This window comes from Herpailurus yagouaroundi, unplaced genomic scaffold, assembly GCF_014898765.1.
Source record: "Herpailurus yagouaroundi ecotype Mexico unplaced genomic scaffold, PumYag 29, whole genome shotgun sequence".
NCBI lineage: Eukaryota > Metazoa > Chordata > Mammalia > Carnivora > Felidae > Herpailurus > Herpailurus yagouaroundi.
In genome coordinates this window covers 14,602,687-14,626,846 of record NW_024412377.1, presented here as the reverse complement: position 1 = coordinate 14,626,846, position 24,160 = coordinate 14,602,687, and the positions used below count along the sequence as shown (strand labels likewise).

The 24,160-nt window shown below is 36.1% G+C and overlaps 1 non-coding gene across 1 annotated transcript; it reads left to right on the top strand.

Moving 5' to 3' along the window:
• Nucleotides 1-16,761: 16,761 nt before the first annotated feature.
• TRNAQ-UUG (transfer RNA glutamine (anticodon UUG)) lies at nt 16,762-16,846 on the top strand. Its single transcript has one exon. It is a non-coding gene; the product is annotated as a tRNA-Gln (tRNA).
• The last annotated feature ends 7,314 nt before the right edge of the window (nt 16,847-24,160 follow it).

Sequence of the window (24,160 nt, the reverse complement as noted above, 5' to 3'; positions counted from 1 at the left end):
TGTTAGAGTTGCTTATTTCCTTGTTGTTCTGGTGCTGCATTATAATTTCAACTCCCAAGGATTGAGCAGGATTTAGCAAGGTTTCACTATAGCATAAAAATGTGTGATGGGAAGAATAACATACAAAATGTAACAGAAAAATATCATAAATGTAAAACGGTCAACGGAACTCCAGGGTCGGCTAGGATAATGAAGTCTGGGCTGCCAAAAAGTTGTCCAGTCACCTGAGAAATAAAAAGGTAAATATGGGCCTGATTATGAAGATATGGAGAAAAAGGACTTCATTGAGCTGGAGATTCATTTGCTCCAGATCCCAGTCTTTCGTTGGCAACCATATACCCAGTGACATGAAGCCACTAAAGTTTCCTAACATTTTCAAAACAGCACTGCTTGCTGTTGTGTTAGGAAAGCAATTTTAGTTTTATATAGAATAGGCACAAAAGAACACTTGCATGTTTAACATTGATGAATTGTATTTCTAAATGCAGAGAGAAGACCATAAAAACTGAGGCATCATGGAAAGTTGCATTCCTAGTTTAGGAAAAAAAAATTATATTACACTTTCTCTAAAGCTCGTAAAAAATAGTCGCAAATGTTATGACAAATATCAGGCACTGAGAAAAGCAGTGTGAGCTGTTGGCAAAACTCTTTTATCAGACAACATGTTGGGCCTCACCCAACTACTATCACATTTGTCTGGCTACAGATTTTTTGCTTTACACTTGGATGAAACCAATTATGTACAGGGTATGAATCAGCTCTTGGCACTTTGGTAATGTATATACAAAAAAGACATGGTCACTAGAGTTTGATCCATTTATCACTGAAGTGTCCTGCTATAGGACAAGAGGTTTATATAGGTAATTGTATTGTGATTTGGAAGGTACAGTAGAAAATAATGCTTATTAGGATCAATATCAATGGAATTAAGTTTTGTGTTCAACAAAGAGAAAAACTATATGGATAAACCACCTGTTGTTGTGGTCATGGTAACGATGTTGGTTAACAATAGATTGACTTGTCTTCTGATTTTTTTTAAAGAATTAGCCATTTTATAAGCCTTTGCCTTCAATTTACTTACAATTGGTAGCCTGATTGGATGTTCAGACTTTAATTAAATGGATAACAGGAATTCTACAGAGCATTATTCTACCATTGCATAGCAGCAGTGAGAGTTTCAATTACCAGAGCCCCCTGAATCTAAGTTTTCCTGTGTCTGTAGTGAGATATTACTGACAATTAATGGGATTGCTCTGAGGAATGAAATGTTATAGGTACAATGTCCAGAATATAAGAAAATGAAATTTCCTGGTGATAAATATTTGTATCTATTTATAGATATGAGTCTATTTATATATGGACATTTATTCATACATTTTATTTATTATTCACTCATTCATGTATATATTTTCTGAATTTTCTTTTATTGAATTTCTAGAAAAAAATCATCCTGAGTTTGTACTTATGTTCCAATTCAAGTTTAGTAACAAAGTGTTTTATTTTACTTTAATTTATGTCTCTCACTCCTTATGTTGAAATATCAGCTTCTAATCACATTAAATATTTAATGCTCTTATATGTAAATATTTTCTCAATAAAATAGGACTATTATTGTTGCTGAACATTTTTGAAGCCTAATCATTTTAAATCTTTTTTTGTAACTTTGCCTTGGTTAGGTTTCTCATTAAAAAATGAAACGAAAGAGAACAATAAAATAAATACACAACTTCATATTTGGGGCTTTAAACAAACTCTTTTTTTATTTTTTTATTTTTTACAACTCTTTGTCTTTTGATAGAAAAACTTAGCTCATTGTTTCTGATTACCCAAACATGATGGTTTAGAACTGTACTGAGATGCCCTAAATTGATTATATCAACCATTTTATATGATGATTCCCATAACATGTTTTTTGGGCACCTGTGTTAAAATTAGGGATATTTAATAACCTGAATTTTAATTTTAATTTTTTTTTTTTTTGAGAGAGAGAGGGACAGTGCATGAGAAGGGTAGGGGCAGAGAGAGAGGGAGACACAGAATCCGAAGCAGGTTCCAGGCTCTGAGCTGTCAGTACAGAGCCCGACACGGGGCTTGAACTCAGGAAGTGTGAGATCATGCCCTGAGCTGAAGTCAGACGCTTAACTAACTGAACCACCCAATAACCTGAATTTTAAAGCAATGTTTTACTGTTGTCCTCCTGGAAACTGACCTATGGCAATACCCTCAAAGGCAGCTTGCCTACTTCTGGAATGAGGTCATCCAGACAAGATTCCTCAGGAGGGAATGGCATTAATATTTGTCCCGACCAAAGATGACTCTTCCTTGTGTCCTATTGTTCTGCACGTCAGCCATATCAGCATTCGCACACCCACGTGATACTTAAAATTTAAAAAAAAAAAACCTTATCTGTTGTGTTGCGTTCTTTTCTTTTTATGAGCAAACTCCACCTTCAGCCTGTCCACAGTTTATGTAGACACGGGATGCTAACTACATCAGGTGCAATAACGACACCATTGTTGTCATTCTTAGATGATAATGATGTATCTTCAAATCCACTGAAGAACTGCAGGAATTGGCCATGAATCATTTACAGAAATATCAAAGAACACCTGTATCTGAGAAACATGAATGTCTATAGTGATAAAGTGATTGACCTAAGTTACTGAACACTAATTGGCTACAAATTTTGTTTAATTGGAATTGAATTCCGGTTTTATGCTTATTATTGAAAAGGTTCTATTCTTTTAGTGTTTCCTATCTTTAATGCATGCTTGCTCCTTCTTTCCATCTCAATCTTTCTCTTTCTCTTGCCCTTACCTCCTTAAGTTTTGGAAATATACCAATATTTCCATTTCATCAGCATATAGGTGACCTTCTTTAACACTCAGAATTAAATGTAAATTATGAATTATTGTAATAACGTATCAAACAACCATCCTCTTGAAATACATTTGATAAATCTATACCTCTCCTATCACCACAACTTTGCATCAGCCCGATCTGTGTGCCTCATCTCTTAGATTTATCTTCAGATAATTTGGAATATTTTTTAGTTAACTATTCACTTACCACACATATTTAATTTATCCTGTTTCAAATTTTTTTGTTTAATACGTTTCACTATGTTACGATTATTTTTGCATTTGCTATAAAAATTCTGCAATATTAGTTGATACTATTATTTAAAGTACTAGTCCCCAGTTCAACACTTCCTTTTGTTTCAGTCTTTTTGTCTTTACAGAGAATATATAGCTGTATATATTCTGAGCCACTGTATAACCAAAATTGTCTTTCTTTTTTTTTTCCTGATACACAAATGAGTTTTTGTCTGAGCATATTGGACACGTCTGTTGTTTGCTTTTTTCTATTAGTAATCTCTTGTCATTCTTCCATTGTCTTCTTGGTATAAGTTCTTTATATGAGAATCTCCACCTTGTTGATTTTCTTTCCCTTTAAAGCAATCTTTATACAAGAGTTTTTTTAGGGGAAAAAAGGTCTTGGTTTTCACATTACAGACATATAAATATAAATATTCAAATTTATATATGTCTGTAAATGTGACCCTTAGTAGATGATACTGCGACTCAGCACATATTATTTTTCCACTGAGGTGTGGGAAACCTTTATACTTTTCCATTCTACTGATGTCCACGTAGCCATGGAGCTTGATTTGGTCAATGAAACATAAGTGAAAGAGATCATCCCAACCATAAGCCAAGCTTGCTCACCAAATCCCTTTTCCCGTTGACATGAGTCTGGGTATCTTACAGGCAGAGGCTTTGGTCTTAGCGTCTGTTCCAAGTGCAGAGGACAGAGAGCAGGGCAGCAACCCTGCCTGTTATGGAGAACAACAAATACCAATAATATTGTAAATATATTTTCATATCTTGTCACGAGCATAGTATGTTGATTATGTTTATGCACACAAATATGCACACTCACCCATCCCACACAAGACACACACACACACACACAAAACATGCATATATATGTATATGTGTATGTATACATATTCACAAATATATGTTTGAATACATATATATATATACATATATATATGATTTTCATTACTGTTTTGATAAAAGGAATCAAGTACACCCACTATCTGCATCTTGCATTTATTACTTGCCCTTTAAAAATCCTTCCAAATCAACTGCATAGTATTGATTTTAAACTCCTCTATATCCTGTGCTTTACAGATAGTTTTTAATGGAAATGAGTCGAGGTAATATATCATAAGTCAACAGAAAAATAATCGGTTCGGTATTTTTTTTTTCCTCTGGAAACTTAAAATGCGGTTTCCTTTATGTTAGAGACGATCGTGTTTGTGGGTCCCAAATTATTTTGTCTTACGAATTCAATAGACTCCTCTCTATCTGCTCCTGTTTCTCCCTCTGAAATTCTACTCTACATCCAGGTCTCATCTTTTAAACTCTAACTTTTGAATTTTCACTTGTTTATTGTTTCTCCTTTTCATTATCCAGAACATTCATTTTGGTCCTTAAAGTGACTGTTTTGTTTTTTGATTGATTCTTTAAAAACTAAAAAGGAAAATCATTTTTCTTTGCGGTAGTTTTCAGCGTCTGTTTTGAACTCTAAGTTCATCTCCAAATGTATTATCATTTGTTTTTGTTTTTGTTTGTTGTTTAAGTATCTATCTTTCTCTTTTTTGTCCTTTCCTGATATGACCCGATGGCCTTTTCTGCCTAAGTCCCTAAAAATTTGAAGTTTATTACTTTGGCTTCATTCTCTGAGCAGAAACAGGCCTCCTTTTCTGGGATGAGCCCCCTTTTTTTTTTGCTTAGATCCAGTGAGTCGATAAGCCTTTATCTTGGTCTCCTGCCCAGTGACTCAGAGGAACCCCCAGCCACCTGTAAACACCCCATGTTCCAGTGGATGCCTTGTCTCATTGTCTTGTTCTTATTCCAAGAAGACGATGGAAAAGAGGGTCAAGTATATGCATCCCAACCATTGTACCCCTCTTAAGTGATTCTCATAGGATTGTTTAATTGTATACATGTATTCTCACATATGCAAACAATACCTTAGAATCAGAAAATAATATTGCAGGGTGACGACTAGAAATTACTCCAGGTGACCATGTTATTTTCTAACTGAGAAAACTTGGGATGCATTAAGTATCTTTTCCAAGAATGAAGAGAAGGTTAGTAGTAAAATAAGGAAACTCAGTGGTGTGGCCCTAGCTGGTCTGCATATGTCTGGCTCAGAGGTAAGATAAACGTTCCCTCAAAGCCTGCAAAACAGACCTGATTGCTTTTAACTATTTCTGTTTAAGTGATTTCATATTTAGAGTTTTGCTCTCAGCTTCTGACCTCTATGTCCCTACTTGGTCTTGTCGCCACTTATCCTAAAGCTGAAGTTCATGTTTGTCGCCTGTCCAACCTTCTTCGTCTTGCACTCCTGTAGGTCAAATATTTTTATGAAATTAATATAAAACCTCATTATCTTAATTATTAAATCATTGACATTCATATGGTGATGATTTTCTTTACATTTTTTTCGAGGAGATATTAAAGTGGCTCTCATTTTTGTTAGTGTCTCTTATCATCCTCTGAAGTTAAATTTTTACATCGGTTATTAACATCACTTGGCACCTGTGTGGCTCCAGCCGGTTAAGCGTCTGCCTCTTGGTTTCAGCTCAGGTCATGATCTCAGTTTCATGGGTTCAAGCCCTGTGTCCAGGGTCTGTGCTGACAGTCCCGAGCCTGCTTGGGATTCTCTCCCTCCCTCCCTCTCTGCTTCTTCCCTACTTGTGCTGTCTCTATCTGTCTCAAAATAAATAAATAAACTTTAAAAATCAAATCAAATCAACATGTGTGAATATACAAGCATATACTCTAGGACCTATTGGTGCCCTGCTTGTCCAGCCTGGGTATTCTTTGCTAATATACCTTCTTACTGAGAACACCTGTGCCTCTTTCTGAGACTTTTCTCTGGGCTACTGGAAGGTCAGACTAAGGATGCTGGGAGTAGTGCTCCTGAGAGCAGTTCTCTACCTGTGGCAGAGTTGAGTTTGGTAGATTAGCAATCCCAGGTTTTGGATCCTTTGGTGGAGTGACTCTGGGGCATATTTTGAACCATCTTCTAGAAGTCCCCAGTTCTGTGGAGACCACAATGTCTCCATTGGTCACCTCTTCATTGTATCCCTGACACTGAGTTATTTCTCTCATCTCCCTCACTCTTACTATACCTTACTGATGTTTGCTGAGATCTTTTTCCAAATAAATAACTCGATTTAAAAATCCTTGTTTCAAGATAACTTGGGCAAAGTCTAAACTTAGACATGTGTGCACACATATACACACAGTACTCACAGACAAACATGCACATAAATATAAGAAACATACTTGTCTAATGGCCTAAGGTCTGCAGCCAGACATTTCGAGTTGAAAGAAATTAGAATATTCCCAATATAGCCAAATAAACGTTGAATTTTTATTTAAACAATTCAGTCAATTTTATAATATCTGAGACTTTTTAAAATGTCAAATTAGCAAGTTTTGATTTTGGTGTTCTGCTAGAAATTAAAGGCTTCAGCTAAGTAAGTATTTATTTCTATCGTGTGTTTTAAAACAGAGAAAGTCCAATAAGATTGAGTATTGTGAGATTGTACAGGAGAATTGCTATTCTGTGGTAGTTCTCTGTTGCTGAACAGTTATTGCTCAGTGAAGGAGTTTCAGAAACAAATGCTTTCTCAAAAAGAGTGGACAGTTCTTGATTATTTTCTAATCCTTCCATTTGAAAATGTGATATATCACTTTAACATGATGACAATAAATCACTCTAGACAGTTGAAAGTATTATTAACACTTAAAAACTAAAAGTGCTATTGATGATGTACAAAGTCAGATACCATGCCCCATGTCCTATGAATACATATGAAAATTTGTCTAGAAAAATATTTTAGGTGAAGTATTAAATAATTATCCAGTAATCCATATAAATTAGGTAGCTGATAGTTATTTAATTTCATGTAGTTTATGGGGTGCCTGGGTGGCTCAGTCGGTTAAGCGCCCGCCTTTGGCTCAGGTCATGATCTCACGGTTTGTGAGTTTGAGCCCCGCGTCAGGCTCTGTGCTGACAGCTCAGAGCCTGGAGCCTGCTTCCGATTCTGTTTCTCCCTCTCTCTCTGCCCGTCCCCGTTCACGCTCTGTCTCTTAATAATAAGTAAACTTTAAAAAAAATAAAGGTTAAATAATTTTCAATTTCATACAGGTTATTCGTAGCCCTTACTTTTCTTTTTTTTTCCTTATGATGTGGTATGTGTGAAAGTGAAACCACTAAAGAAATGCATCTAATCAGGGATCTAACACGGTGCAAATCATTTTATTCCTTCTCTGCATCCTTATTTTGAGCCAGGAAACTTTTGATGGATAAAAGCATTTGTCATGTCTCTAATATCCTTGTGTTAACTCTATCTTTAATTTCTGGGTATTGAACACAAATTGCTAACACAAACTATCACCTTCTCCTGGTCACCTATCAAATACTAAAGCAGAAAGCGTGACCCCTACATGATCTAGTAGTCTGCCACTAGTTAATATTGGTTCTTAATATTTTTCTTTCCTTTTCTAAATCTTTTTACATTTTATGGTTAAATCATTTTTTTTTCAGTTTAAGTGGCCTAGTCATTTTAGCCATGATGTTTTCCATTATAACAGAAAATATTCAGCTAGGTTTTGTGGCATTTGAATTTATTTCGAAATTATATGAAATGCCTTTAAGACAGGCGTCTGGTTTGTAATACTGAGCAGTAATATACCTTGGTGAGGAATTTTTTCCCTATCTACTAAACATCCAGAAAACTACAATTAAAAGTGATCTCTCTTGACACTGACATGTGAGACAGGCAATTCATTATCCAGCTCTCCGAAAAATATACACCAAGATAAAGAGTGGATGGAGATACAGTGAATGAAAAGAAAGGTGGTTAACTTGTGTTTTGGCTCCTGAAACAGAGTAGTCTCATCTCTAGGAAAGAACATAGAAGAACAGCTGTTCCTTTCCACTGCCTTCTTTCATTACGCTGACACGAACACCATATAACCACTCATCAATGTCAGAAAAATTGCATTTAAGGCAGCCAGTGAAATATTTAGATATGCTTCCTATACTATAAATAACCATAAAACAAAAGGAGAAAAACAGGTCAGGAGATAAAGAGTGCCGTTATTATGATGAGGACTGAGTAACGTAGAGAAGGGTTGATTTCTTATTCTGTACACCTGAAACGAATGTAACATTGTATGGTAATTATACTTGGGTTAAAAATTAATTCACCAATTAATTTACAAAAAAAGAAATAGTCCTAGAAAATGAAGCAAATGAAAAAGGCAACTTAGTTTTGTTTTGTTTTTTTTCAGGAAATAGTATATAAAGAGGTTAGAGAGAGAGACAGAGTCTATGACATCATAACACATTCTTGGCTCAATGTAAACATGACATGCATAGTCATAAGTTAAACATTGGCTATTGATTTAACCCAAAAGTTGTGACATGACTTGGAACGAAGGGGAGAGACAAGCGGGGAGAGAGGGCACTAAAATGTCAGGCGTGAAGACAGCCATGGTGCCTTGGGTGCTGAGCTCCATGATAAACATCCAGTGACGAAATAGATTCCAGTGAAGGAACAAACAATGAAGGGGTGACTATTAAACAGTTAATAGAACTTGTCCTTAGAACTTGTTCTTAAAAGTAGTGCATAAAATCACCTAAAAAGGGGGTCAGTTCTGTTTCTGTGTGCAAATCAGATGCAAATGTCACTTCTCTTATAACAAGCCAGAAAATCTACTAAATTGCAGCTTGTATTGAACCCGCCAGAAAGCTGAGTTGTAAAACAACTGCATTCTGAAGAGTGACGAGCCCCTCTGAGGGCACAGGGGACACGGGAACTGTGTGGATCCCCTTGTAGGCTAAATGGGCTGGCATCTAGGTTGAGAATAACGGGGGGGGGGGCTGACACAAGGAGAGTTTGCACTCATCCAGAAGCTTTAATCCACAGAGGCTGGGAACTCTCCCCAGCTCTGGTTTTGATACTGAAATGTTCTCTTTAAAAACCAAAACAAAGGAAAGTGTAAAGATGGGAATCATCAGTGGTGCATTGAGATTTGGGTTATAATGTTTATAAACACAGAGGGTTGGGAGAGGTTGATGGTTGTTTTAATGATGGAGCTAAGAACAAACACTGATGTTCTGTTATCTTTTACACAATCTATCAATTCACAGTAACTAAGAACTAGTCAGTGGTGGGAAGGAGGAAGGACCTCATCTTGTAAATAATAAAGATGCTTATAATCACACCACACTCATCCCTAACTGAAACTAAACTATTCCAAATTTAGAAATGCGTGCCTTCTCCCAGCCAGGACCAATGTTAGTTCATTTAATGTAAGTGCTGAGTCAGAAATTCCAGGACTCCAAGAGACCTTAAGAACATTTAGTGTTCTACTCAGTATTCTTACATAAAATTCCCTGTCATCATATGAGGGTACTGCCTCTGTGGCTTCCGGCTTTTGCCTATGACATTCCATCCTCTTTTTGAGATTGAGTTATTTTTCTGTCAAATCAGAAGTGAACCTCCTTCCGTGACACAAAGGGGTAGACACCAAGCGTTTGCTGGTAACCGCCCACCAGCGACCACGTTTGTATGTGTTCCCACTTTCTTCCAACCTCTCCAAAGGAAAAGTGATTGGCAGTGATCAGAATCCATCATAACTCCATTACCCATTCGCCGAAGATTAAATAAGCAGCGTCTTCTGTGTTATTTAGAATCAGCGTTGGACAGCACGCTAGCATAATTTGCAGAACAATAAAAACATTTCACGTTCGATTTATTACAGTAATTTGAGATTCACATATTGAAGAAAGCTACGTGTGGATCTTTCTAGGACTTACCTGAAAACAGTAATGAGAAGTGCTTGTGATTTTTTAGTCCCAGCATTTTCAGAGACTGGGAAAAAGCCATTAATGTGTTCTGAATGGCAAGATTTCTAGCCTATGAAAAAGGACTTAAAAAAGGCTTTCTGAAATAAATTTCACCATTGTTTTCTTCACACATATGTCCACATTCATTAATATTTTAAGCAGGTTTAATGCAAAATATAACTTTAGATTGTTTTATAATTTAAAATTAACATTACAATATCGATATTGTCCGTTATTAAATGACACTAAACTACATAATTTCTATGTTTCAGCGGGCATTTCATTTTGTGACTACACGACAGTTTACCTCATTTCCTATTGTTGAAAATACGTTTTATGTTTATAATTAATGCTGTGAATATTTTTAGAAAACCTATGTCCTTAACATGGGCAAATAAAGAAATTGTTGAGACAAGAGTGTCCTAGAATTTTACACATGTTGGTGTATTTCTCAAATGGAAAGTAAGCAAATAGGAGAGTTTCTGCTTCACCTCATTTGTCTATGTTAAGACCATTTGGTGTCTCACCTCTCCTGGTCTATCATTTCTTTCCTTCCTCAACCCCAGCTCTCGTTGGATTGGCTCAACAAGTGAGATGATAATCACAGCGAATGCTTACAGTGCCAGGAGTTGTCAGACGCTGTGTTGAGTGGTTTTCATGCTTTAAACCATTTAAATCCCATTTTAAAGGTGAGGGAAGTGAGACACAAAGATATGTAGGGAGCTTCCCAAGGTCCCCTAAACAAGACACAGCTAAATGTGGAGGCAAAAGAAAAGCGTCTGTAGACACTATATTCGATGACAACATTCAGGGTCTCTAGTTACAACGCCAACACACGCGCAGGTTTATACCTTGTGTGAAACCAAGATCACTGCTGGCATCTGGAGGGGATTCACATACACACAAGGTTCATGGTTCTGAAAAGTGCCCGTTGGTTGGAGGTCTTGCAGGTTTGTAGGGAGCACTGTTTATAACAAGCAGGGCTGCAGAACCCCGGAAGAAGCCATTTACCCAGAGGAGGTGCAGCTACATCTGGGCACATTCGACCTCACCTGCTGACCTTGCTGGTATCTCTTCTACCTGTGAACTGGACACTAAGCTAATTTCTGATATGAGCTGCATAGTAATCTACATATGTCTGGGATTCCAGATAGACAATACAGGTATATAAAAAACAAAACAACTGCAGAAAATCTCTAAAAGACTCAGGACATGGAACGTTTATTATATATTTTTAAGTATTTTAAGAAATGTCCCTGTATTATATACAGTGCTTAAGAATGCAGAAAATGCTAGAGAATGGATAAAGTACTTGTCAATTCCTAAAATAATGTCTCAGTTAGTTAGAAAAGTAACATGAATTTAATAGAAGGTATGGGAATAAAATGTCAATTTTATTTTAAACGCAAAGGAGTGTTTGGATAAATTAAGAGGCAGCCAAGGTTTTGAATAGTTAGACAAACTGAAAAGAAGTATATCCTTCTCAAAATACCATACAGGGGTGTATGGTTACATTTTAACTTCTAATTGGAGGCAGGGAGAGTTAAAATAATTCCAAATTTCACCAGAACAAATTTAATTTGTCAAGATGTCAGCTCTTCCCAATTTGATCTATAGGTCCAATGTCATTCCAGTCAAAATCCCAGAAAATTGTTTTGTAGGTATTGATAAAATGATTATAAAGCTGATACAGAGAGGCAGATCCAGAATAGCCAACACAACATTGAAGGAGGAAAACAAAGTCAGAGAACTGACACTACCCAAATTCAAGACCTACAAAGCTACACTAATCATGACAGTGCGGTATTTGTGAAGGACTACACAGCTCAATGCAACAGAACAAGAGAGCCCAGTCATAGACTTTTGATAATGGAGCAAAGGCAGTACGGTGGGAAAATTAATCTTTTCACCACATGGTACTGAAACAACTGAACTTCCCCGTGCAAATAAAAATGAATCCAACCAGGGGCACCTGCGTGGCTCTGTCGGTTAAGCATCTGACTCTTGGGTTAGGCTCAGGTCATGATCTCATGGTTTCGTGAGTTTGAGCCCCGTGTTGGGTTTTGAGTTGACAGTGTGGAGCCTGCTTGAGATGCTCTTCCTCTCCCTCTGACCCTCCTCTGCTCTCTCTCTGTCTCTCTCTTAAAGTAACTTAAAAAAAAAAAAGGAAACAAATAACTAAAAATTTTGTTTGTAAATGGATGTACCAGTCTAAACCCTTAATATCTATGAAATCTTATATTAACAATGATTATGGGATGAATGGTATGCTCCTGTACATTCACATATGTGAAGATATATAGTTATATTATTGTTTTGAAAAGAAAGGCAAAAAAAAAACTTGGCCTTTATTATTCTACCTTTGCTTACCACTATCAACAATAGCCAAATTATGGAAAGAGCCCAAATGTCCATTGACCGATGAATGGATAAAGATGTGGTGTGTGTGTGTGTGTGTGTGTGTGTGTGTGTGTGTGTGTATATACACACACACAAATATATATATATACATATATATTTCATATTTCATACACACACACATATATATATATGAAATGAAATATTACTCAGCCATCAAAAAAAGAGTGAAAACATGCCATTTGCAATCATGTGGAACTACAGGGTATTATGCTAAGCGAAATAAGTCAGTCAGAGAATGACAAATACCATATGATTTCACTCATATGTAGAATTTTAGAAACAAAACTCATGAACATAGGTGAAGGGAAAAAATAAAATAAGATGAAAACAACAATGAAGGCAAACTATAAGAAACTAAGGGTTGCTGGAGGGGAAGTCAGCGAGGGGGAGGAGATACATGGGTGACGGGCATTAAGGAGGGCACTTGTGATGAGCACTGGGTGGTATATGTAAGTGATGAATCACTAAATTCCACTCCTGAAACCAAAATTACACTATATGTTAACTAACAAATTTAAATAAACTCTTGGAAGAAAAATATGGTATGGCCTTCCATTGTTCTTCAGGGGACGATCCTTTTCTCTGAATTCTCAGAAAATAAGTGAATTCCAAACACAGTGGTGAACAAGGTTAATCTCATTCTCTTTTTATTTATTCTCCTTTCTTTTTTTGTGTGTACCATTGCAATTTCCCAATTAATAGGAGCGTGGCAGTTATAAAACTGCAAAGAACACATATTTTGAAAGCTTCCATTGTTGTCGCCTTAACCTTTAATTTCCAGCTTCCAACTTTTTTATTTTTTTATTTTTTTTTAATTTATTTATTTTTTTTTATTTATATATGAAATTTATTGTCAAATTGGTTTCCATACAACACCCAGTGCTCATCCCAAAAGGTGCCCTCCATAAATGAATAAATGATCTATGATATTTTTGAATCTACAAGTAGAAGAGAGAAATAGTTTAGTGTCATAATTTGGTAGAAAACAAAATTTCCGTTCAAAAATACTTAAAGGAGAATATCACTGTTTCTCCTATTTTTGAACATTTATCAAATTGAAAAAAGAAAGCAAAACTGAAAGGAAAAATTTCTTTACTTCAAGGACATGTCCAATATTTTGATACGTGTACCGAGTATGCCATCTTCCAAATATGATCTACAGCTCTGGCATCCTTCTAAATCCCTCGCCATTCATTTTTGACTTTAAGCTTAAATTCAGGAAGTCTGAAAAGGAACACAGTTCTTGCATTTTTAATTTATTTCTCTTCTACATCTCCTATGTCAGTGGTCTTCAAGTCTCACAGACATTGACCAGTAGGCACTCTGCATAAATATTTTCACAGTGAGACTCAGAAAACTGCATTTAACAGACAGTTTAAGGGAGTGTTAATCTGATGACTCTTGTTCTTCATTTTAGAAACAGTTCTCTTATTTATATTATACTCCTTGACACTGATGATAGAAGCCGATCTCAAATTCCAGTCTTTCCCCCACCCCCAAACAAATTGGCCCCTTGACTTCACACCTTCATTATCCATTTCTGGTTCAGATTGAAGGGTTTTGCCATCCTTATCATTTGTGGTGTCATTTTCCATAAGTAGTTTTGTTTATGCCATTCTCCTACAAAAAATCTTGCATTTTATTTCAAGAGATATAATAAGTAAATAACTATCAGCAGAGTTATTAGACCTTCTATAGTTTGGCTGTATCCTTTTTTGAAAACTTGACTGCATGCATATATAGCTCTAGCACTGAAATTTATTTTGGGACTCAATTATGCTGGAAAATCCAAAATGACTCATTGCGCTGGCTGGCAGTTGAAGTTAGCTGATGTTGGAGAGCCATAAAGGGACTCACTGTCGAACTGACTGTCTACGTTGGGTCTCTCTGTATGGCTTGGGCTTCTCACAGTATGGCTGCTCTATTCAACAGAGAAGGGAATAGAAGCTGCCATTAAAGATTATGTGCAGGATTGGCAAAGAACTTGTTGGCAAAACATTTACAGGAATTGGATTCAATGGGCTAGGAACAGAGTGCCCATCTCTTGACAAGAAAGGCGGTCATGTCACATTAAAGAAGAGCATGTGATATGGATGTCTTTAGAGAATGTAATCTTCCACATCCTACCTTCCAGCTTCAGCAATTCTTTTCACCCTCACATACAATGTATTCTCACCCCATCTCCCAAGAACCCTAAACTCTCATCCTATTTTCCATGGTTTGAAAGTATCCCTCCACCTCCCCCCGACCCCCAAATTCATGTATTGAAACCTAATGCCCAATCTAATTGTTTTAGGTGTGAGAACTTTGGAGGATAAAGCCCTCAAAAATGGGATTAGTGTTCTTATAAAAGAGACCCTACAGAGCTCTCTAGTCCCTTCTGCCATTGTGAGAACACAACAAAAAGATGATAATCTATGAACCAGAAAGTGGGTCCTTACCAGATACCAAATTTACCGTTGCCTTGACCTTGGACTTCCTAGTTTCCAGGACTATGAGGAATAAATGTTTGCTGTTTAAAAACTATTCAGTCTATGATTTTTGTTATAGTAGTCCAACCATTTGGATTAAGGCTGTATTATAGCATCAACTCAAAGTCCAGAACTTTGAGATCTAAATCAGACCCTGTTTTGGGTAAAGCTTCACTCAAATATGAATCCTCTCAGTCTGGAGTTTTCTGAATGAAAGGGGCAAGTAATAAAGCTGGCTCCCCTCCAACATTCATGGTAGTACAGGGAAAGAACAACTTTGATGAAAAGTTTTTGATTAGGGCCTAGTCTTGCTTTGGGGGAGTTTTCTTCATGGCTCTAAATTTTTTTCTTTAAGCTTTTATCTTAACAAACTCACTCTTCCTTTCAGCAAGAAGTGGCCTATATTTATAGCTAGGTAGTTCTCTCAGCCTTCTTACTTTCAGAAGGTTGTCAGTCCCAAACTTGCTTTTGATTTTGACCACCTGTTGCAACTTCTGACCCAAGACTATGGTGCTCCTGTTTCAAAATTTCTCTTTGAAACTGGGTTTCCTATGGATCTTTTGGTAGTAGTCTCTTTTAAACAAAAAGTCAAGCCCTGATAACGATTTAAGGGTTATAAATCTTTATAAATGGATTCCTCTCTACATTGGTCTGCGAACCCTGGTGTTGAGGGCGACCTCTTTAAGATTCTTGGGAACCATTTTGGAGAGAATGTTAGGCACATCCTTAAGAGTCTTCAGAAAACACTACCTATAAGAGAACCTAGGAAGCATGCATGCCCTTACTACTCTTAAAGGAAAATTTGTGTAGTAAAGAAAGTTTACAAGCAACCACCTTATATCCTTTTGAGATCTTAGCCAAGTGTCTCACAGCTACCAACTTGATTTTAAAATTATTCTAAGGTGGGGGCACCTGGATGGCTCAGTTGGTTAAGCTTCTGACTTCGGCTCAGGTCTTGATCTCCCAGCACGTGGGGTTAAGCCCCACGTTGGTCTCTGTGCTGACAGCTTAGAGCCTGGAGCCTGCTGCTTCAGCTCCTATGGCTCCCTCTCTCTCTGCCCCTCCCCTGCTTGCACTCTCTCTGTCTCTCAAAAACAAATAAACATTAAGAAAATTTTAGAAAATAAAAATAAAATCACTCTGAGGTCATGTTTTACACATCAACCCTGGCGTTGAGCTTTCCCCTAAGATCATTTTTACGTTAGAAACATTTAATTGGGTAGAAGGACTCTCCTAGTCCCTCAATTTGTCCTCTAAATTTTGCTAAAATATTTAAAGTATTCCTCTTCCCTTTATCTCAATAAACTATCTTGTCAGACACAGCTAACCGGTTGGCCTGAACAATCTGTTTATACCAATTCATAGACTCATAAAGTTAAATGTTTATTTTTCACATTGATGCAGGCAATAGTTTTGCTAAATATTCTGGCACCACAGACATATGATCATAGGAACCTATGAGAACATATGAGCCTCCCATCTCCATATCCTTTTAGTTTCTCATGGTCTTCTTGGGGTCATTCTTGCTTCTGCTAATTGCCTAGACCCTAGATTAATTTTATGGCACCATCACAGCAACTTTCTATGGTGGATCATTTACACGGCTGGTTCTCAGTTGCTAGTTCCTTAGATGCTGTTACGGAGAATCCACATATAACCTTTTAAGCGATATGGTTTTCTCCGTATGGCTCCCAAGTTTTAAAAGGTAGGATGCAGAAACGCTAGGGTATTTGAGGGCTGTGCCTGTACCTGACCCTTTCACTGGATTATATTGGTCAAAGCCCTCTCAGAGCCTGCACAGATTCAAGCGTGGAAAGATTGTTTCTAACACTTAGTGAAGAAACTGTAAGATCACAATGGCAAAGAGCAGGAAGGATGAGACTTGGAAGAACACACTTGTACTTAGAAAACACTGTCATGGGGCGCCTGGGTGGCTCAGTCGGTTAAGCATCTGACTTTGGCTCAGGTCATGATCTCGCGGTCCGTGGGTTCGAGCCCCACGTCGGGCTCTGTGCTGACAGCTCAGAGCCTGGAGCCTGTTTCAGATTCTGTGTCTCTCTCTCTCTCGGCCCCTCCCGTTAAAAAAAAAATAAAAAAAAAAACAAAACACAAAACACTGTCTTTCATACATCCTGCTTAAAATGATCCTCCTACCTGAACTGTAGGCCCATGCTCCAACTCCACTGCAAACATTAAGTATTTTGACTAAATATTTACTAATGGCATATATTGTTTCAGAAACTGTGCATCATCCTGAATATAGTGGTCAAACGATCAAAAAGTTGCCAACATGAAATAACTAATGATGTAATGGCACCAACACTTACTCAGTTGTGATGTTTATTATGAAACCTAAGACCTTCTAATTCTCCTTCCTTTCAGGGTGTCCTTTCCTTTGCTTGCGTGCTTTTGCTGTGGCTTACTAAAGGTTTCTAGAGTCTATTATTTATCCTTATCATTACGGAATTTTCACAATGGTTTTGGGGAAGGGTCTTTATAACTTGCTGTGCTAGGCAAAAGCTGGTCCCTTGCTAGCTGAAGACTTTCTATTTCAGAAAATATCATTGAATTTCAGTGATGAGTTTCCTCGCTTCAACTTTTGTGTTTTTCTCTTGTTATAATACGTGTAATGCAGTTGTAGAAATGTCAGCATTGATTGATTACCTATAGCTCTTATCTTTTCTAACACTTTTAATCTTTGTCATTTGATTTTGTCTTGGAAAGTTCACTCACTATAGCTGCAAAAATTCTACTTTTTTTTAAATATTTTTTTTCTCTACCATTTATATTTTTAATCTGAGTTTTGTTATGCCTCTAATTCTATTACTTCCATTTTCACTGCATGAATTTCTAGCTTTATTACTTCATTTCTTCTTCTTCTTTTTTTTAACCTAGTATTCTTCTTTTATGTTTTAGGGTTTATTTTTTTCAGTTATCTGTTAACATATGCTAGTCTGTTAATTGTTAAGATTGAGAAAATCTTGATGCCACCATGAGTCCATGGTCAGAAACTTTTAGGTCAGTCTCTGGACAAAGACAGCATTTCCCTGAATCACTCAGGGAATATAAGGGTTTTAAAGAGAACAGATAAAATGTCTCTATGACTATAAATTTTCTTTTCTTTTCTTCTCTTTCCTTTTCTTTCCTTTTCTTTTCTTTTCTTTTCTTTATATTAAATATAATTTATTGTCAAATTGGTTTCCATACAACACCCAGTGCTCATTCCAACAGATGCGCATCACCCACTTTCCCCTCTCCCCCATCCCCCATCAACCCTCAGGTGTTCTCAGTTTATAAATTTTAAAATGCTTTGTGCAAAAATGAAGTGAGAGCGTGTCAATTCTGAGTTTAGGTCTTCTCAAAAGGCCTACGCAGGTTTTGCTGTCTGTCTTGTAGCCCAGTCCAACTACAATGAGAACACGCTCAGGCCTAACTCCTAGTGAATGAGAGATCATATGGACAGTGTTGAGCCTTCTAAACCACCCTGTATGGCGAGCCATCTGCCAAGCCCTGGAAAATATCCACAGACAAATGAATTCGAGTGGCTAAAACCGAAAGAACCACCTAGCTGGGTCCACCCCAAATTGCCAAACCATAGAACTTTGAGCTATATAAATGACAATTGGTTTAAGACACAAAGTCTTGGAGAGCTTTATTTTGAAACAAGATTTAATTGATACAGTCCTCTCTACACCATCCACACCTTTGTGAATAAGCTCTGCAATTAAATCTTCATCGGATGGTGTTTTCATGTCAGATCAATTCCTTCCTGCTCCCTGATTGATATAATTATGATCGATAAAATGCTTAGGATATATCACACAGAATGTAAAGGGACCACTGTATCTCTCAACACAGTGCATTTCCCTGTACGTATGTCAATTGCTTCCTTTTCTGGATGGCACATAGGAATATTTTGACTTATTTCAGGTTTATTGATATTCTCATTTTGCACATCCAATGACTTTGACTTAATTCTCGGACTGATCAAATTTGGGTATATTGAGAGCATTGAACATTCTAAATATGGCTTAAGATTTAGTACCATGCAGGATATTGGAAATGACTTCCATTATCCTCATTAGAACACACCCTGTCTCATTTTTCTATATTTGCAATGGAACATAGAGAATCCTAGCACAAATTTCATGGCACATCATAAGTCAATAGTATTTTATGTTATCTTTTTTTTTTAACGTTTTATTTTATTTTTGGGACAGAGAGAGACAGAGCATGAACGGGGGAGGGGCAGAGAGAGAGGGAGACACAGAATCGGAAACAGGCTCCAGGCTCTGAGCCATCAGCCCAGAGCCCGACGCGGGGCTCGAACTCACGGACCGCGAGATCGTGACCTGGCTGAAGTCGGACGCTTAACCGACTGCGCCACCCAGGCACCCCTTATGTTATCTTTTAAAAAGCAAGAGGCACATAATTCAATATACTACTGCTCATTCAACATAGATACCAAGAGCAATTACTTGTTGGAATAGATATTCCAACATTAAAAGGTTCTCTTTGTGATTAACGTTCCACATACATTACTGTTATTCTAAAGCCAAAACATAATCTGAAGCAGGAAAAAAAGGAGAGAGAGACAAGTTGGGAAGTTCTCAGAGGTTTTCACTTCTTAACTTTATACACGTAAGATGTTTAAAATGCAAATATGGGTAGTAACAGAATGTACATATGACATATTCTTAACTAAGTTCACTCCTATTATTTATAAGCTAATAATTGAAGAAAAATCATTTTGAGAGGACATTATCTTTCATTTAATTTCAAGGGTTCTACTCAATGGAAAACTCCCGTCTTCCAAAGTCAGTTGAAACCCTTCATAAAACACCATTTGACTATTCAATAGTAGGAATCGCATTGAAAGAAATTGCAATATAGTTGTTCAAGACTTGACTCATCAGAATTTATATATGCAAAGATTTTATTGACCTCAGAGTCAATGGAACTTCAGGCAGAAATTTTGCCTGAGCAAACACAGCTGAATCAGGCCTCACATGAATTAATTTAGTGCCTATCTGCAATATAGATTGGCGATCTTCCAGAATGAATATGTAAGTTGAAAGGAGTCTGGCTTCTAAGTGTAAGCCTGCACTGCTTGTTATTCCTCCTTAGCAATATCAAGAGAAGTATAAATCTATTGTTAAGGGAGGCAGAAATTCTCTGACATAAAATACCTTTATCCAATGATTAAACTAAACTCAATGCTTAGATTTTAGCTGAAGGTTTTGGTGTGGTGATGTTATTAAAGAATTTGGCTGGTTTCAAAAAGATATGAATTTAGAGATAGACCCGTGGTTCCCAGAAGAAATGGGGAAGTGGAGACTAAAGCAGGGGCATATTGTAAGAGTAGCCTAAATATAAGGGTGAGATCAAGTGAAAAATGGATAGGGTACAAGAAATCAATGCAAGGTAGTCTAGGTCACTGGGGTACAGCCACTAATGAGAGCTACCATTTATTGAGAAGTAGCTCTTTTGCCACGGGCAGAGTCTAGAGAAGATGCACAGAAATGGCATCTCACAAAGGGAAGGAAAAGAAGGAAGAAAAGGCCATCTGCGTTGGAAGTTAAAATAAGTGATACATTTTCCAAGGACTTTATTTGTTTTGACTTATTGAATACTCACATTGATCTTATGAATTCGGTGGCATTAATATCTCCAAACGACAAATGAGGGAAATAAAGTAAAAGAAATTAAGTAATTGTCCAAACTTGTGTAAGCGGTCAGTGTCAAAGTCAGGATCCAAACCCAGAGCATATGATGAAAGTGCTCATGTCTTAATGAGTATATAATACTTTCCTTCTCAAGCATATGTCTACATTTGGCAAATGATGAAGGAGAGTCAGACCAAGAACTGGACTAACTTTATATTAATGCTCTGAATATTTAACATCATTTTCCAAATTTCATTACTCCAAGAAGAAAATGGTCTATAGGTAGTAAAGTATTAAATGTCAGTTCTGAAGCTATACCTTCTCTGCTAGCAAAGCCAGGAGGAAAAAAAATAACCTAGAAGAGAACTTCAAGTATATATTCTAGTGATTTGAACCAGATCTGCTAGTAAAAATTTTAATGATATTAAGAGCAGAAAGAAAAGTCTCTAAGCTATAAAGTTGCTTTATCAGGATATAGCTCATATTTCCATATTGTAAACAAACATAGAATTTATAGATTTATGGGATATAACTGGACAGGGGACGAGGGGTAGTCGGATAACCTGGATGTTTAAGGAGTATAAAACATAGATATTCCAACATTAAAAGGTTCCCTTTGTGATTAACGTTCCACATGCATTACTGTTATTCTAAAGCCAAAATGTGATCTGAAGCAGGAAAAAAAGAGAAGAGAGAGAGACAAGGTTGGAAGTTCTCAGAGGTTTTCACTTCTCAAAGAAAACGATGCTTTGTCCCTGTTTTGCATTTTGCACAACTTTTATATCATTCGTAACATTTTTGATTGGGTAACATCCCTGATTCGTTAAATTAATTTTAGTAATTCAATCCATTGTCCTAACAGTTGGCAGCAAGTGAATTAATTGTCTTCTAGAGCTATAAATCATTATGTCTAAGACAGTATTCAGTTAAACAAAAAAGAGTGGGAGGTATTAAAGGTAAGTGGCAATAATTTGATATCTATAGTTGTCTATATATGTTTTAGATGAAGAGGTGAAAAATGAGGCAAGTTAAAAGTGAATGTATTACCAGTGTAATTTGGAGGAAACTGACATATCTAAGAGAATTTACTAAGTGAATAAACATAGAATATCAAATAAAAGGAAAGTGAGCAAACATAATTTTTGATGGCTTTTTGTTAGAAGCTCTGTTGGAATCTAGAAGGAAAGTAATTAAAATTGATTTCTCCTATTACCGTAAATCCTACCAATACCATCACTATATTGTGTAACAAAGGATCTGTAGGTTTAGAGGTATAATTAAATAAAAACCAGATGACAAAATATTTAATAAGCCTGATTTGAAACTCCTCATGTGGTTTCATACTGGCAGAAACTAAATTAGCCAGAAAGGGTAATGTACTTAGTCTTTAAAAACTAGATAATTAAATGCCTTCCTTGATACATATAAAATGTATCAAATTACTTGCCGAAAAGAGCAGAAGAAAAACTGATCTAAGAAACTATCAAAGATTAATGTAGGAATATGGGTGTGATTAACATGTTTTGCATCAGATTTACTCTGGTTATTGTCTAAGTGTTAATGGGCTATTCCTTCGCAGAAAATGTTGAAAGAAAAGTTGTGAAAAGACGTATGAAAAATATCAGGCAAGGGAATATTCGCCATGATGACGGATTGGATTGGAAAGGAATAAGGGTGACCAATAGTCCTGAAATGACCCTTCTCCCTTCTGGAACTGCACAGGGAAATGAAGGATCTTCAGTTGTCTTGTGAACTAAAAAATGACTTGGTTCAAAGTTGTTGGAAACATTGTGAACTAGATAATGGCGTTATACAGAGGAAAGAGAAATGTTTATCTACAAAATATGTTAGTAGGCTATACCAGTTCTCCACAGACTTGCATCATAAACCTGGAACCCGTAGGCGTAGCTGTGAGGCAAAGCTGCTAGAGAACCGATGTCAAATCAGGAAGGTACGCGGATATTTCAGAACAGAAGTGGCTCCAGTAAGAACCATGTTGCTTCATGTATGGCTCAAAATTTGCTTGTCATTTCAAAATGAAAACATACTCTAATTTATAAGAAAAGTGATACTTTGTTCTCCAAGTCTGATTGTTTCCTCCTCCCTTATTAAAATATATATAATTGTGTCCACGTCTGATGTTCACTTGCATATATTACAAATCTATACATTTTTTGTTTTCTTTAAACTTCCGTATTTCCACCTAAGTATGATAGTATATAATGTAAAATGTTAATTGTCTTGTCCTGTTCTTTTACACTCTTGATCATTATATATTAGGGCAAACAACTTCCAACTGTTTTAACTATTTCTTCTGGGTTTATTTCCAGATTCTAAACCATATGATCATATGCTTATTTTTTTTCATTTTTATATGTTATCTTTTTATATAACTATGGGAGAAAAATATCTTGCTCCTTCTCCAGGTTCTCTACCCTCACCTCACACATCATATAAATCTTAAGAGACAAATAAATCTATTTTTGATTAACGCAATATATGTTATGTAGTAGGTAAATTATTCACAGATAAACGTGTATTATGCAATGATTAAATTTTCTCACATGTTTCGCATTGTTGATTTCAGTGGAGCACATATCCTTTCACGATTTCCTTAGAAAGGGGATATTGGAGGTAAAATTGTTGAAAGTATTTTTACTTTACCTTTGTACTTACAGAGTTAGCTGGGTTATGGATTGCATGTTTCCCTTTTTCTCTCAGAATTTTTGCAGCATTATTTTTTACTTCTTTTTCAGGACAATTGCCGGTATAGAAACAATTGTTGAAAGTCAAATTCCCAAATATACATGTTTTCCCCTTTCTGAAAGGTTTTCATACTTATTCTTATCCCGATTACCTCCATTTCTGAACAGTGTACTCTACAATAGATCTTTTAATCTATATGTTTTTTATTCCTGAAATCCATATCTTTGAATACGAGACACTTGATTGTCTTAGTATCATCATCATGTGGACACCTATATTTTCTCTTATTTGCCTTCTGGGGAATCCTTCCAGTCTTTCGGTAGACATACTTCACTGATCTTCTACATCTATTTTTGCTGATTTATTCTAAACTTTTTAAAAACATCTCTGAGATATTTATTTGATGTTTCTTCCAAACATAGTTTTTGAACATCTGCTAAGAAATATTCTCTGCTAAGAAATCTTCACTGCTGAAGAAATATTCTCCATACCTAACATTTGTAGCATAATTTGTGAATGCAATAACCCTAATTGTCCTGAGGATATTTACAAAGTAATCAGATTTTAAATATATTTTCAAAAAATAAAAGAAAAAAAATCTCTCATTTAAACTTTGAAATATTTCCTGATCTCTAGTTACTTCCCAATCTATTCAATTAGAGCAAGTTTTCAAAATATATCTCATTTAGATAATATCTTTTCATCATGCTGCTTTCTTAATAGTACTCAAGACATCCCTCACTTTTAAAAAGAAGTTTAAACTTCTTTTTAAAGAAGTTTAAGATTATCTTATCTTATCTTATCTTATCTTAATCTTATTTTAAGATTATGTTAATTTTACCTTAAGATTAAATAGACATATTTTTTTCTTCATAAACATACCCCCTAGCCTTGTGTAAAAATCTTCTGATTTTAAAAATTAATTGAATATTATATATACATATATAAGGT